This window comes from Macrobrachium rosenbergii, chromosome 9, assembly GCF_040412425.1.
Source record: "Macrobrachium rosenbergii isolate ZJJX-2024 chromosome 9, ASM4041242v1, whole genome shotgun sequence".
Classification (NCBI taxonomy): Eukaryota; Metazoa; Arthropoda; class Malacostraca; order Decapoda; family Palaemonidae; genus Macrobrachium; species Macrobrachium rosenbergii.
The window spans coordinates 51,152,578-51,165,839 of record NC_089749.1 but is presented as its reverse complement, the minus strand read 5'-3'; the positions used below and the strand labels follow the sequence as shown (position 1 = coordinate 51,165,839).

General features: G+C 36.6%; 1 long non-coding RNA gene across 1 annotated transcript in view; it reads left to right on the top strand.

The window, feature by feature from the left end:
- The window catches only part of LOC136841797 (uncharacterized), a 136,112-nt gene that overhangs the window by 96,331 nt on the left and 26,519 nt on the right, over positions 1-13,262 (top strand). The window contains exon 2 of the long non-coding RNA XR_010854086.1: positions 7,689-7,722. This is a non-coding gene — a long non-coding RNA (uncharacterized lncRNA). The remainder of the gene's footprint in view (positions 1-7,688; positions 7,723-13,262) is intronic.

The following is a 13,262-nucleotide window of genomic DNA, read 5'->3' as shown; positions in this document are numbered from 1 at the left end:
GATTACTGGTTGCTGAACTTTATTGTGACAATAGAAAGTTACATTCCCAGACGAGTGGCAAAACAGAGCTAAAGATGAACCCTTTATTCTCGCGATTCATCACCAATCAGAAGCAGAAATCTGGCATCTAGCCAACGTTGAAATTCGACAGTGCCATGGCTGGTCCTTTTTCCATGGCAGTTGTCTCAGAGCGTCACGCTGCGTATCCGTGTGTCACTGCAGTCACCTTGTACGTGTGGTAGTGCCAGCTCCAGCCTCCCTGTAAGACAGAAAGTAGTGGCCATGACGCACAGTTGTGTATTATGAAAGGGAAAACCTGCTGTTGAAGCACTTTGATGGGGGTTGGGTGAGCAGGAAGGGAAAACCTTCTTTTGTTTACTCAGTTGCAGGAGTCTAAAGACAATGAGAAATGTTATGATCTCAAGCACTTTGATGGGAGTTTTCTGTAAGCAGGAAGGGAAAACCTTCTTCTCCTTTTGTATACCCAGCTGCAGGAGGCCAAACATTGGTGAGAAATATGATCTGAAAAACCAAGGTTATGCTGGCAATGAAGATAGCTATGATTATTCGTTGTTGTGGTCTATTGGTTGTTAGTATAAGTGTTACTTACTCTAGTGGCAGAACGCGAAAAGTGTCATTTCCAGACACAATAACTTTTTCTCGACGCTCCTACTTAAATGAGCTGTTGATTATTTTCATTCACAAACATGTTCTTAGCGGATTTCCCAAACACAGTTTTTTCACATATATTTTGTGATGACGCAGTACTTTATCAATAAATCGGCTTGAAAATATTTATTTGAATTTTGCAAACATTCGCCAACTTTTCCAGCAAGCATCTGTGCTCGGTCAGTACTTACGCTGTATCCATGTGTATAGGCATACTCTGCATGAAGTCCTCTATATAGTACCAGTACAACTGGAAGCAGTATTCCAATCACGAGTGGGTTTGTCGAGGTTGTAATTATCGGCGTTCACCCACAAGGAAAAAGTCATTAGGAAATTGCCTGTTTATATCAAACAAACACAAAATTAGCATGGTTAATGGTGATGTTGGTTGTATTTGGTGCAGAGTGATATACTTAGGCTTAGGAAATGAAACAGTTTTCATATTAAAGAAAGATTATCACAAGACGGGGATTCTTGAAAGAACACCCACAAACTTCCAACGAGTTGTTGACTATTTTCATGAAATGGAGAAGTCTCGTGGTGGAATGATGGGGATTGTGGTAGGGGGGCTATCTTTGAACTGGGATTATTAGCACTTTCTTCTTAAAGACGGATTTATAGAGGAAATGCCATGAACTCAAGATAAAGGAAATCCTCATCCTTTCAATTTGATTACTGAATAACCATCCCTTCAACTTAGAATGAATGTGCTCAGCAAAAAATTCTGATTGGGTACAAATAAAGGGACGTATTCTTCAGATACTTTTGCCTTCAGGAAGAAAAAGAAATGCATTCGCTGCAATTATTACCTCAATCTGTGGTATTCATTTAAGCAGCAGAAGTTCTTCATTAAAAACATAGGCTACAGAGGTGCTATCACTCCTGGAATGAACAACACCAGAATAAAACATATACTTTTTCCTATTAATTCCCGCTTCTTTGGCCGTTTATTGAGTTGGAATCTCACATGGTTGGTGCCTGAATACACTGAGACCTCTGAATACACGGACTGCCTTCTTTTCGTCTGTTTCTGAAGCTGCTTCAGCCTTGTGCTAAAGCACGCCTCTGTCTCCAAGGTCCGTGCAGACTTCAGTTATGGTTTCAGTGATGTCAGTAATTATTATTATAATAATACAATTATTATTATTGTTATACATATTATTGTTGTTGTTGTTGCTGTTATATTGTGATGAACTATATTCATATGGAACAAGCCCACTGTATGCTACGACTGAAATTCAGGCTTTCCAGCACATGGTGTCAATTGAAGGAAATAAGAGAAGGCAATGGGGAAACATAAGAGGAGACTAAAGGTTAGAAAAACAAGACGGAACTAACAAATTAATGAACCGATTATGCCCCAGAGTCATCTCTTGCATGCTGTCAAATTAACTGAATGGCGAATAATGCTTTGTTGTGGCCAGCTGGCCTGAGATACGTCGACCGCGGTCGTCGCCCGTCCTTGCCGTGGAAGCGTGCTGCTTGGACCTCCGTAAGACGCCCCAGTCGTGGGAGCATCTGGTAGAAGTCAAGGTGAGAGCTGTCGCTCGTTGTCTTGCAGCAGACAGTCGTTGCTGTGAAGCGGTTGCGAGTAGTTGGAGAAGCCGGCGTCGCTCTGGGGCGAACTGACCTGACCGTCGCACGGGAGAGAAAATAAAGGCGAAAACCACAATAAAATTTGGGGCTAGTGAAAGGCGGTGTGAGGTAATACAGGAGACTTTATAGAAAGCTACTGTATGACACCAGATGAGAAAAGCATCTCGACCACGAACTGCAAAGGTTTTTACCCTGGAAGATCTGAGGGTGACCAGTGCCTGTGATTCTAATTTCACAGACGACCTGATTTGTCGACCAAATGAATTTCTGTACCACCTGATGAATTAGTAAAATGGTAGCATTACATTTTAACTTATTATGTATATGTATATATATATACATATATTACATGTTTTTCATAAGAGAGAGAGAGAGAGAGATTTTTCAGATGTATAAATAAAGATAGATGCACTTGAAAATTAATTGTTTAAATGAGAAACAATGATGTTGACTTTAGAAATTGTAAAATGGTGGATAGGCGGAAATACAATTAGAGAAGAAAAGCCGTAGATGAAATTGCCATATTGGAAATTAAATGTATCATAAGTGACAGAGTTATTGTGTTTTGACAACCGCCCTCATCTTTTCTATAGGAATTTCCTTGCTGTGGGTCCATCCCTGCTCCTGACTGGCCAATTAGCTGTGTCATAACAATACTGGAACTGGATTCAACCTGGAGCAGTTTTCCCAAAAAGAATTACAATCAGACAGTCATGCTTGTATCTGAATATAACGCTTGGAAAAGTCCTTTCATTTGACCAATTCCTTTTATGATAGGAAAACAAAACAAGATTTTGTGTTAATATTTCACCAAACTTGGAGAAAAAGCAAATTCTTCAGTTCAATAGAGAAGTGAAAATGCTCTTTAAATCTTTATCAGATCCAAATTTCTATGTGCAATTATTTTGTGAGCATAGCTCTACTTCACAAAGGAATGAGTTTTTATTGTTCACCCCATCTTTGAATTGGCTAATGGACCATTGCTCTCGTATTTTCGAAAAAAATGTTAACACGTACTTCGCCGACCCTCCGGCTCGTTGACGGTCCTTAATGGCTGCCAAGGCTGGGATGACCCTGATTTTTCTACGAGACTTGCAGAGAAGAAGAGAAGGAAATGAATACATGAACAGCTCATAATTGAGCCTTTGCGTAAATGTACTCGCAGAAAATACAATACTTTTGTCATTGAGTTCGAAAACAAGATTTGGCTGGGATTTGAAGCAATTTGGGGACATTTCATGAAAAAGAGTAATATGCTGAGATCAGAAACTTTCAGCCAAGAAAATAGCTTTTAAGTAAGAAAAGGAACTCCAGGAGGGTCAGGTGGACGCCACAACTGACCTGAGGCATTTGACGTAGGGATTCTAACCTGGGAATCGTCCCAGATGAGGTTGATGGTGTTCTGTTGTTGAGGCAGGCCCGTCCTACAAGGTCAGCACAACGAGGACGCCGCGATCAGCTGCGTTCAGCAAATCTCGAAGACGTCGCTCCGAAGTCGCCGTTGTCGCACGGTGACGTAACCGTTGCTGTCGTAGGTGGCGCGTCGCCCCGGACGCACCCAGGCTCCTGAGATTGAACACGAACACAGTAAGAAAAGAGAAGCGACACAATAAAAGAACGGAAAGAATAAATAGATAGCTGCGCCATCTAATTGAAAAATTCGTCTTAATGTCTGCTTGCGTTTTGCTTTCTATATTTATCAGGTTAATTTGACATAGGATTTTAATGAAGGGCATTAGCGGAAGAAGTCACAGTTATGTTGGCGATGTGAACTCTCACAGACATATTTTCAAAAGCTTGGAATTTTTACTGAAAACATACTATAACCCTGGAGGTATCTGGGTCTGGCCACCAGTTTTTCTGTCCTTCTTTTCAAACGTGATCTGAATAATGTTTTGATAAGATGGTAATTTTAAAAGTCTAGAATATATTTGATAAAAATTTTAAATCTCTAACATAAGCACGACACATTTCAGTACAAATTTTCACATAAAGAAAGAAATTTGATCAGAAATTCTAACTTAAATGACTTATTCGAATAAACAACAAAACACAATGTAAAAAAATTTTACGAAGCCAAAGTTAACCTAGCCGGTTGTCCCCGCAGGGGGAAACATAATCGCCAGTGCACCTTCATGTGGCACACTGCAGCATACGGCGTTCTGGCGAGCGTCCCCTTCGGCCTCTAGCTGCAACCCCTTTCATTCCTGTTACTGTACCTCCGTTCATATTCACTTGCTTCCATCTTACTTTCCACCCTGTGCTAACAATTGATTGATGGCAACTGTGGGGATTTTTCTCCTCCCGTTATTAACCTTTCAAACTCTTTCATTGTCAGTTTGTTCTCAGCGTGAATAATCCTACATAAAACAGTGGTTTGGCCCTGGCTCTAAATTGTATAGTCTGTTCATTCGAGAATAGTCTCCTGAGGATGTGTGCAATCGAACCAGTCCAAGCCAGAAGACGCACACATTCTCACCCTCTAATAAAGTCTAAACTTGTTTAATATTTTACTTATATTTTTATTTATTCGTTAATTTGTTAATTTATCTGTTTTTCTAACTGACCTCTCCTTCCTATATTTCTTATTACCTTCTGTTGCTTCTTTCGAATGAACGCCATACTCTTTGGAAGATTGAATTTCAAGTCAGTGGCCCCGTTGGTGGGCTTGCTCCATTTGAATAAGGTTCATCTTCTAAATAATAATAATAATAATAATAATAATAATCAAATCCAGTCCCTACTCACGGACGGAGTTCTCCTGCCGCCGACTCGAGGCCCACTGTCTGACGTCCCGCCCGCATCTGCTGCTGCCGGTCGTGAGCCAAGAAGTTGTTCTGTGCGAAGTTGCAGCCGCTCAGAAGACCTTTTCCCATTGTGGTGAGGTCCTGCCCGAAAACCCGCAGGGGTAGTGGGCACAATAGAGCTGTTTTATACCTGGTCTACTTTGAGACATTGTAGCTCTTGTAGTGTGCAAGGCATATGAAATGCTAAGATACTACTGCCCATGCACGTGAAATTTGTTAAAACACATACTAACGCACATATGAGTATGTATATGTATATATATATATATATATATATTACATATATATATCTATATATATATATATATATACATGTGTGTGTGTGTGTGTGTGTGCATACTTTGTACAATTCTTTGTCATTGTAGATACGGTAAACCTTTAACATTTACAAACACATAGCAGCTTAGTCAGCTAGAAATAATCGTTCCGACATAAAACAACTAAATTAGAAGCAGTTATCTAGAAGTGTGAAAGCAAGAAAATATGACGCATATTAACACCATTCATTGATAAAGCTGGTTAGATTAACGTTTGTAAAGTTGTAATGATCACGAAATGCAACCGATGGACTACATTCGGTGGAAAACAAGTTTTTGATAAGTCCTGGGATAAGAAGTAAACCATGAAATTATAATGTTAAATTGTTTAAAGGCTATGGAAAATGAACAGGGCTCTGGGGAAACAAAGTTAAAAACGGCGATTTGTTTCTTTGGGTCTAGATGTGGCGAACTTTTGTGTAGTCCACAAAAAGAACAACGTGACGCTTTCTTGTATGCTGAAAATGTCCGCTGAGACAATGCTTCTGTGCCAAGTGTAGACTGACTCTTTCCTTATAGAAGCTTAATTTATTTTACAGTTTCAGGGATCTTTATAAAATGAACTAACTGGAGGTAATAAACACAAAATTGACATATTTCCGAGAATGACAAACCTGGAGGCGGCCACAGGCAGCGGGGGCAGCCAAGCCGGGTAATTGTTGTCAGAACGATCGCCTCATTGCAGTCGATGTTGCAATCGATTGTCTCGGTGCTGAAACAATTGAGGAAAGCTTTTATAGGGGGCCTTGTCCTGAAAATGATGAATTCCATTAAAATGATCAGGACCATATCTCAGAGTGCGGGTGTTATCAGCTTGGGAAAATTGAGGAAGTGAGATACCATGTCATTGAAACTGCAAGAGAATCTCACTATTATGCACTCGGGTGTAGGAGGGAGCAGTGCTGTTGTGCATCCCCATGCTGCACTGTAGGCATTATTTGAGGTTCTTTGCAGCGTCCCTTCGTCCCCTTGCTGTAACCCCTTTATTCCCATTACCTCCATTCATGTTCTCTGTTCCACCTCCTAACAAACCAAGAGATATTTTCCTCCCTGTCAACAACCTTCAAAAACCTTATACCTCAATCTCTTTTCGCGCTGGAATGACCATAGGTCCCAGCGTTTGGGCCTTAATAAAATCAAATATTCTATCTCTATTTTGTTCCAATATTAGGCATGAAAAGCGTGATGCCCTCAGCCTGCCTTCCTTATAATTTGTTGGTTTGCTTGACGATGGTCCTATTTAATGTTTCCCTTTATGGAAAAAACAGACGGAATTAAAGTGTCCTTCCGTATTGTTATAAATTTGCATCCGAAAAGTTCAGAGATACTCATGGTTCGTCACCTTCTTAATGATATACATACATTTTTTCTACTTAATAATTAGTTTGTTAATTTTTTTTTTTCTTAACTATCTGTGCCAGCATCTTTCTAATGAACACCATATTTTGAAGCTTGAATCTCACGTCACTATTCCTGCTGGCTTGTTCCGCAACAAATAGGTTCACTTTTCTGAATAGTAATAATAATAAAATTGGCTTAGGCTAGATCTTACTTTTCGATATAGTCTGCAACAGAGCTTCTGTGAAATCAGGAAGGACCCTTTTTAGGAAGATTTCGATGAACTCCTGTGCAAAACGAAGCATTCAGAGATCTTATTTTGCCTTTGATCAGTCACACACTGTTTTCAATTTTGGAAACTGATATATCATTTCAGATGGTTTATTGATTAATTTTCGAATGACGATACAGCTCGTTATTATTAGAATGTTATCCAAGACAAAAAAAAATAACTACCTGCACACATAACTTTGAAGTAGATAATGGCACTCCGCAAGCACGTGAAGTTCCAATGTTTTCTTCTCATGTTTGTGTAGCATCGTCGAAACTGACTTCTAGTTCAGAGGAAATTGTAACTATTTATTCCTTGAATCATAGAAGAAACATAAATAATAGATTTCGAGTCTATATATATATATATATATATATATATTATATATATATATATATATATATAGCCTATATATATATATGTATGTATTTGAATCTATGCATTTATATATTGTTAGATATGACAGATATAGTATATATAATATATATAGAAACATATATATATATATATATATATATATATGTGTGTGTGTGTGTGTGTGTTTGTGCGTGTGTATGTGTGTGTACGTGAAATTAAAGTGAGTATATAAAGATAATAAATTCACTTAACAACAATAAATATTATAAATCAAGACAATCATTAAGGAAAGAGACAGCTTTGGTAATCTGAATTTTGTAATTTTTTTTTCAGAAATTAGTGAGATGTTTACACGTCATGGAATCAGGTAAAGAAAATTTTTTATTACTCTAAAGTTTTTTTTTTTGTCTCTATACCGTTGGACTTCTTTTGTCCAACATTTTTATTATAGTATTTGTTATTGTTATTTTTAATCATTTTTCGGTATGATAATATTATTTGCATTAATGATATATTTTTTATATCATCATAGCTGCAGTGTTTTTATTATTTGCATAATTCCTGGTGATAGTGTTGTTGGTGTTTTCGTCTTTATCGTTAACAAGAATAATTATCTCCATAATCTCCATCCAGGTGGAAACGAATTGATGATTTTTGTTCGTTGTAAATTATAATTAAACTTCCTAATAACAGATGTACAAAAGTGGAGAAAGTGAAGAGAGAAGAATTTCATTAAGCATACAAACGAATGGATAGAAAAGTAATTAAATGAATACAGAAGAAGGTGAAGGAAAGAGAACTGGGTCTTGTTGTCCTTTTTCATTCCAATTAAAGTTTTCCTGCGAAGCATTTGCGGAATCTTGTGCTTTATCACTTATTTAGAAGCTGCCAAATTAAATGATTATTCTGTTCTTTGCACTAATTTATTTCGACCTAAAACTCTTTATATATATATATATATATATAGTTAATATATATTTATATACATATATGTATACATATATATATATATATATATAATATATATTTACATACATATATGTATACATATATATATACATATATATATATATATATTATCAGAAAGTTACAAACGTCCTTTTAACATCCAATTCACTCTACCGAAGTAATATATTTTACAAGATAGCATCAAGGGGAATTTTTAGTTGATAATAAGTCCACTGTCCCAAGTCAGAACCAGCGACGGACGCATGAATCAGGACTACAGACACTAACTAAGTTTTAGTTGATATATTCATCGTCTGCAGTTGAATTAGTGACGGACGAGAATCAGGACTACAGTGACACACCAACCAGTGATCGTTAGTGTAATACTGTAGTCCTGATTCTCGTCCGTCGCTGGTCTTGACCCCAGCCGGACGGTGGATCATTATCAATCTGTAATTCCTCGGTAACATATATGAAAAAATATATTACTCTGAGGTAGAGTGAATTGGATATTAAAGGACGTTTGTAGCTTTCTTGATTGTATATAACTATGGTGATGTGATAAATAGTCATATATATGTATATATATATATGTATATATATATATATATATATATATAGATATATATATGTATATAAATATATATTATATATATTTATACAATTTTCGTAATGTAAAACTAAAAACTTAAAGTAAATAAACTGCGTGAAAGAGTCACATCTATATATATATGTATATACACACATATATACATATATACAGTATATAATGGTATGTATATATAAACAAACTATAGTATAAGCATGAATTAAATGAAAGATGAATATCCTTTAATTGAGATATTACCCTGCTTTCATTTTAGATATTTTCTATTCATCCATTCAAATCAACCATTCGGGGTGAGGGAGATTACCGTCTGCACACTCAGCTCCCACATCACAAAGGATAAATTTGTTTTGTCGAAGATGTGGGGCAGAACGAACAACTGGTGTATGACGAATTGATTTTCGAGACACACAAAAGGACACCTCTTTTAGTTGATTAAAAAAATGGACTTAGTATTCGGATGAATGTTATCTTTCCATGAGAACTGTTTATTTTATTTTATTTATTTAGATTTTTTCTTTTTTTTGATGTATGGTCTTGTACATCGGACTTCAGTCGTGTGCCATATTCACTATCAATTTTTATACTTTATATATATATATATACATATATATACATATATATATATACACATACATATACATTTTCTTCTTCTTTCGTTTTAACGTGCTCTTCCATTTTTATATGTGGGGCAAAGCATCACGCCCTTTGAAGGACTTTGATTTGGCAGTGTAGGCTGTAGCCTTCGGTCGGCTGCCTTCTGCCTGACATTGCTTAGACCCCAGGGTAACGAATGCGTATATGTATTGTACTGGGATTCTCAGCCCCTTTTCCCAGCAGCGAGAACTGGGCGGTTAGGTCGACAGTTCGAGGTGCGGTGAGGTGTCTGTTATGTTTTTTAGAAGATGCTGGAGGCTTTGTTTATGTGTGTGGCTAGTCTGTACACCCATTTGCTTTTAGAAAACCTAACCGTTGATTGGCATACATAATCCTGGGGTGTCTAATGGATAGCAAGTGTCCGCCTTCTCTTACCACAGTCGGGCTGCGGAATTGAATCCGCGCTGTCATGACCCTCTGCAGAAGTCTGAGGCTGTGTTGCTCTACCTAATTTGAGCCATTGAGGCTCCTATACATATACATTTATATATATATAAATATATATATAAATATATATTAGTATATATATAATATATATATATATATATATATAATATATATATATATATATTATATATATATATACATATATAATATATATATTTATATATATATACATTATACATATATATATATACATATTCATATATATTGGATATATATTTAGTATGTTACATAGTTGTTATTATATATGGTATATTATGTATATATTACACACACACACACACACACATATATATATATATATATATATATACAATTTTTCATACTTTCTTTGTCCATTGTATATTCACCTGTTCTGTGGATGTTTACAAAGTATAGGTCTCAGTTGGTTTGATGGGTCCAGAAGTGTCCTCTACCAGGCCTTTTACCTTTTTGATACCCAATTACACCAAATAAAGGTCCACATGCTGACATAATGGCCAGCGTAATGTGTCGTGTAAACATTTTACACGTCCTTATTCTTGGCTTGTTCTTGCACTTCTCATTAAGATTTACGATGATCTTGGGCTGCAAATATATACCAAATCCAGCCGAGAGGCCATCATCGTAGTGGGGGGAACTTGTGGTGAACAAAGATATTAGCATAAAGCAAGCAATGGAAGTAATATTGTTCTTAGAAATGACAATAACAGCAAAAGAACATCAACTATAATACAAACATTTCGATTATTTAACATGAAAGCAACTACAGTAATTATGGCTAATATTAATATCAATCAAACTTAGCAATCCATTAATAAGTGACAGTACTTATATCATGGAAAAACAAATATTAAGTGAATATCAATATCAAAACAGTAACAAAGGGATTATTTATCTTCAAAGACAAATAAAGAAAATACTTTGAAGGGGATGAAATTTCTATTTTCTTTTAAATATTCATGACGTGTGAACATATTTGAAATATTGTAAAGCAAGGTGTTTCTATTTTGATTTACAAACCTCAATAAGTTTCCCTGAGCTTCCTTCTTCCTAATTTTTCTGTTATCATATTAAGCTACTCATTCATTGGAAGGGATTTGGTGTTTAAAGCAAAGAACCAAATATAAAGACTAGATAAATTCATGTCGGGGTACATGTGGATAATGTGAAAGGAAACAATTTTTTTATTTTACTTTTGCCCTCTGTAATGTGGCGTCCATTCCTTGATGATAACACTCCACAGTTAGATGTGGGTGGATTTAAAAACCCGTTCTTCCCAGATGAAGACTGCAGAACAAAAAAAAAAAAAAAGAATGCTTGCTGATGCTTCGCTGTCTAGACATTCATTTGTAATGTGGTGTCCACGAAAGCAGTGATGACGATTCTCTGGTAACAATCACAGCTTTTGGCTGCACCCATGCGCTTAAGGCTGCTTTCCAGGTTTGTTTCATCCTGGAAAATATGAATTTTGTGTTTTCAGATACAGTTAGTTCATCACTGATGTAACTACAAAGCAGAAGGGAATCAAGCTTCAATAAAAAAGTAAGTTAGGGGTTATACATTCGTACATTCAGTATATTAGATTCTTGACAAGAAGAGGCTGCAACTTAATGCTGAGTCATTGTTTCCAGCGAACATTAAACCTGCCCAGATGAAAGGAAAGTTCGGCAGATCATCTTTCAGCCTTGACCTTCGGATTTGGAAACAAACGTTCTCCTCAGATCGAGATCCGGACAAAAAAATGTCACCCTTTTTAAACTACATATTTCCACAAATCTTCTGAACATTCTCAAGAATTTTTACACAATTTGTTACAAAAATTTCCTGTCGTTTACAAAACGTTGAAAAAACAAAACGCCAATACTACGCTCTTTTCACAGTTGCCCTCCTCCTCTGATATTAACTTTCCTAAAATAACAATCTGTTGTCTCTCATTGCTTTCTCTTCCCAGTTTCTCTTTTTCCCAAGACTTATCAAGAACTTCTATCATTTAATTATTCATGTATTTAATTACTTCTTTTTTTGTTGCTATCTAAGTTGCATATCAGAAATGTACATTGAAGCAGTTCTTGCTAATAAATTCTCATGCTAGTTTCTGTCCCACATTTCTGTTTTATGGTTGTGTTCGTTGCTGAATGTTTCAAATGAAATAATGAAGAATAAACAACAAAACAAAAACAAGACAACATGCAACACAGAGAGCAGTATGTGTGTGTGTGTAGAAGTGAATGTTTGTTTATTTGTTTGTATATTTGTGCGCTATATAAACTGAACCCTTTACAGATCTTTAGGACAAAATTTGGCAATGAGACCGTCCTCTTGACTCAACTTAGATGATAGGGTAGGTTTCAAACCTGTAACCCTCCTCCTCCCTACCACCTCTTTGTAACTTATGTGGTAAATAATCTCATTTCATGTACTGAGACCATAAAATATATTGTTGAAAATGCTTTTTCAGTCACCAAGTTACAGTAATGGCCTGATAAAATGGACAGCCACCACAGCACATCTGGATAAATGTGGACAGCCACCACTGTAGTATTTGGATAAAAGTGACAGTCACTACATTAAATACCTAGATAAAAGGGACAGACAGCACAGTAATACCTGGTTAAAGGTGACAGAGAGAACAGCAATACCTGAATAAAAGGGCCAGTGATCACAGAAACATCTGACAAAAGTACAGTCACCACAGCAATGGCCTGGATTTAAAGTTCAGACAGTGCCAGCAGTAACTGGGGTAAAGGTACAGTCACCAAAGTAATATCTGGATATATGAGAGCCACCACAGTAATGTGAAAAATGGACAGACAGCACAGTAATACTCGTAAAAGGTACAGTCACCACAGTAATACCTGCATAAACAGGGCAATGTTACTGTAATAACTGGATAGAACAGAGAGTCAGCCACAGGTAGCTATATCTGACAGCTGGTACAGACAGGAAGGGCGCCCTGGTTTAAAGGTGTCAGACAGCACAGTAACAACTGATAAAAGGGATAGTCACCAGTAATAAGTGGATGTAAGGACAGTCACTCTATAATGTCTGGATGAAAGGACAACAGTACAGTAATATCTGGAATAGGGACAGACAGCAGAATAATACCTGTTAAAGGGGACAGACAGACAGAATATCTGATAAAGGGACAATACCTTAGTAATACCTGGAGAAAAGGGACAGACAGTACAGTATTACCTGAATAAAGGGACAGTCACTGTTAAATACCTATTTAAAGGTGTGAGACAGCACATTAATATTTGACAAAAGGG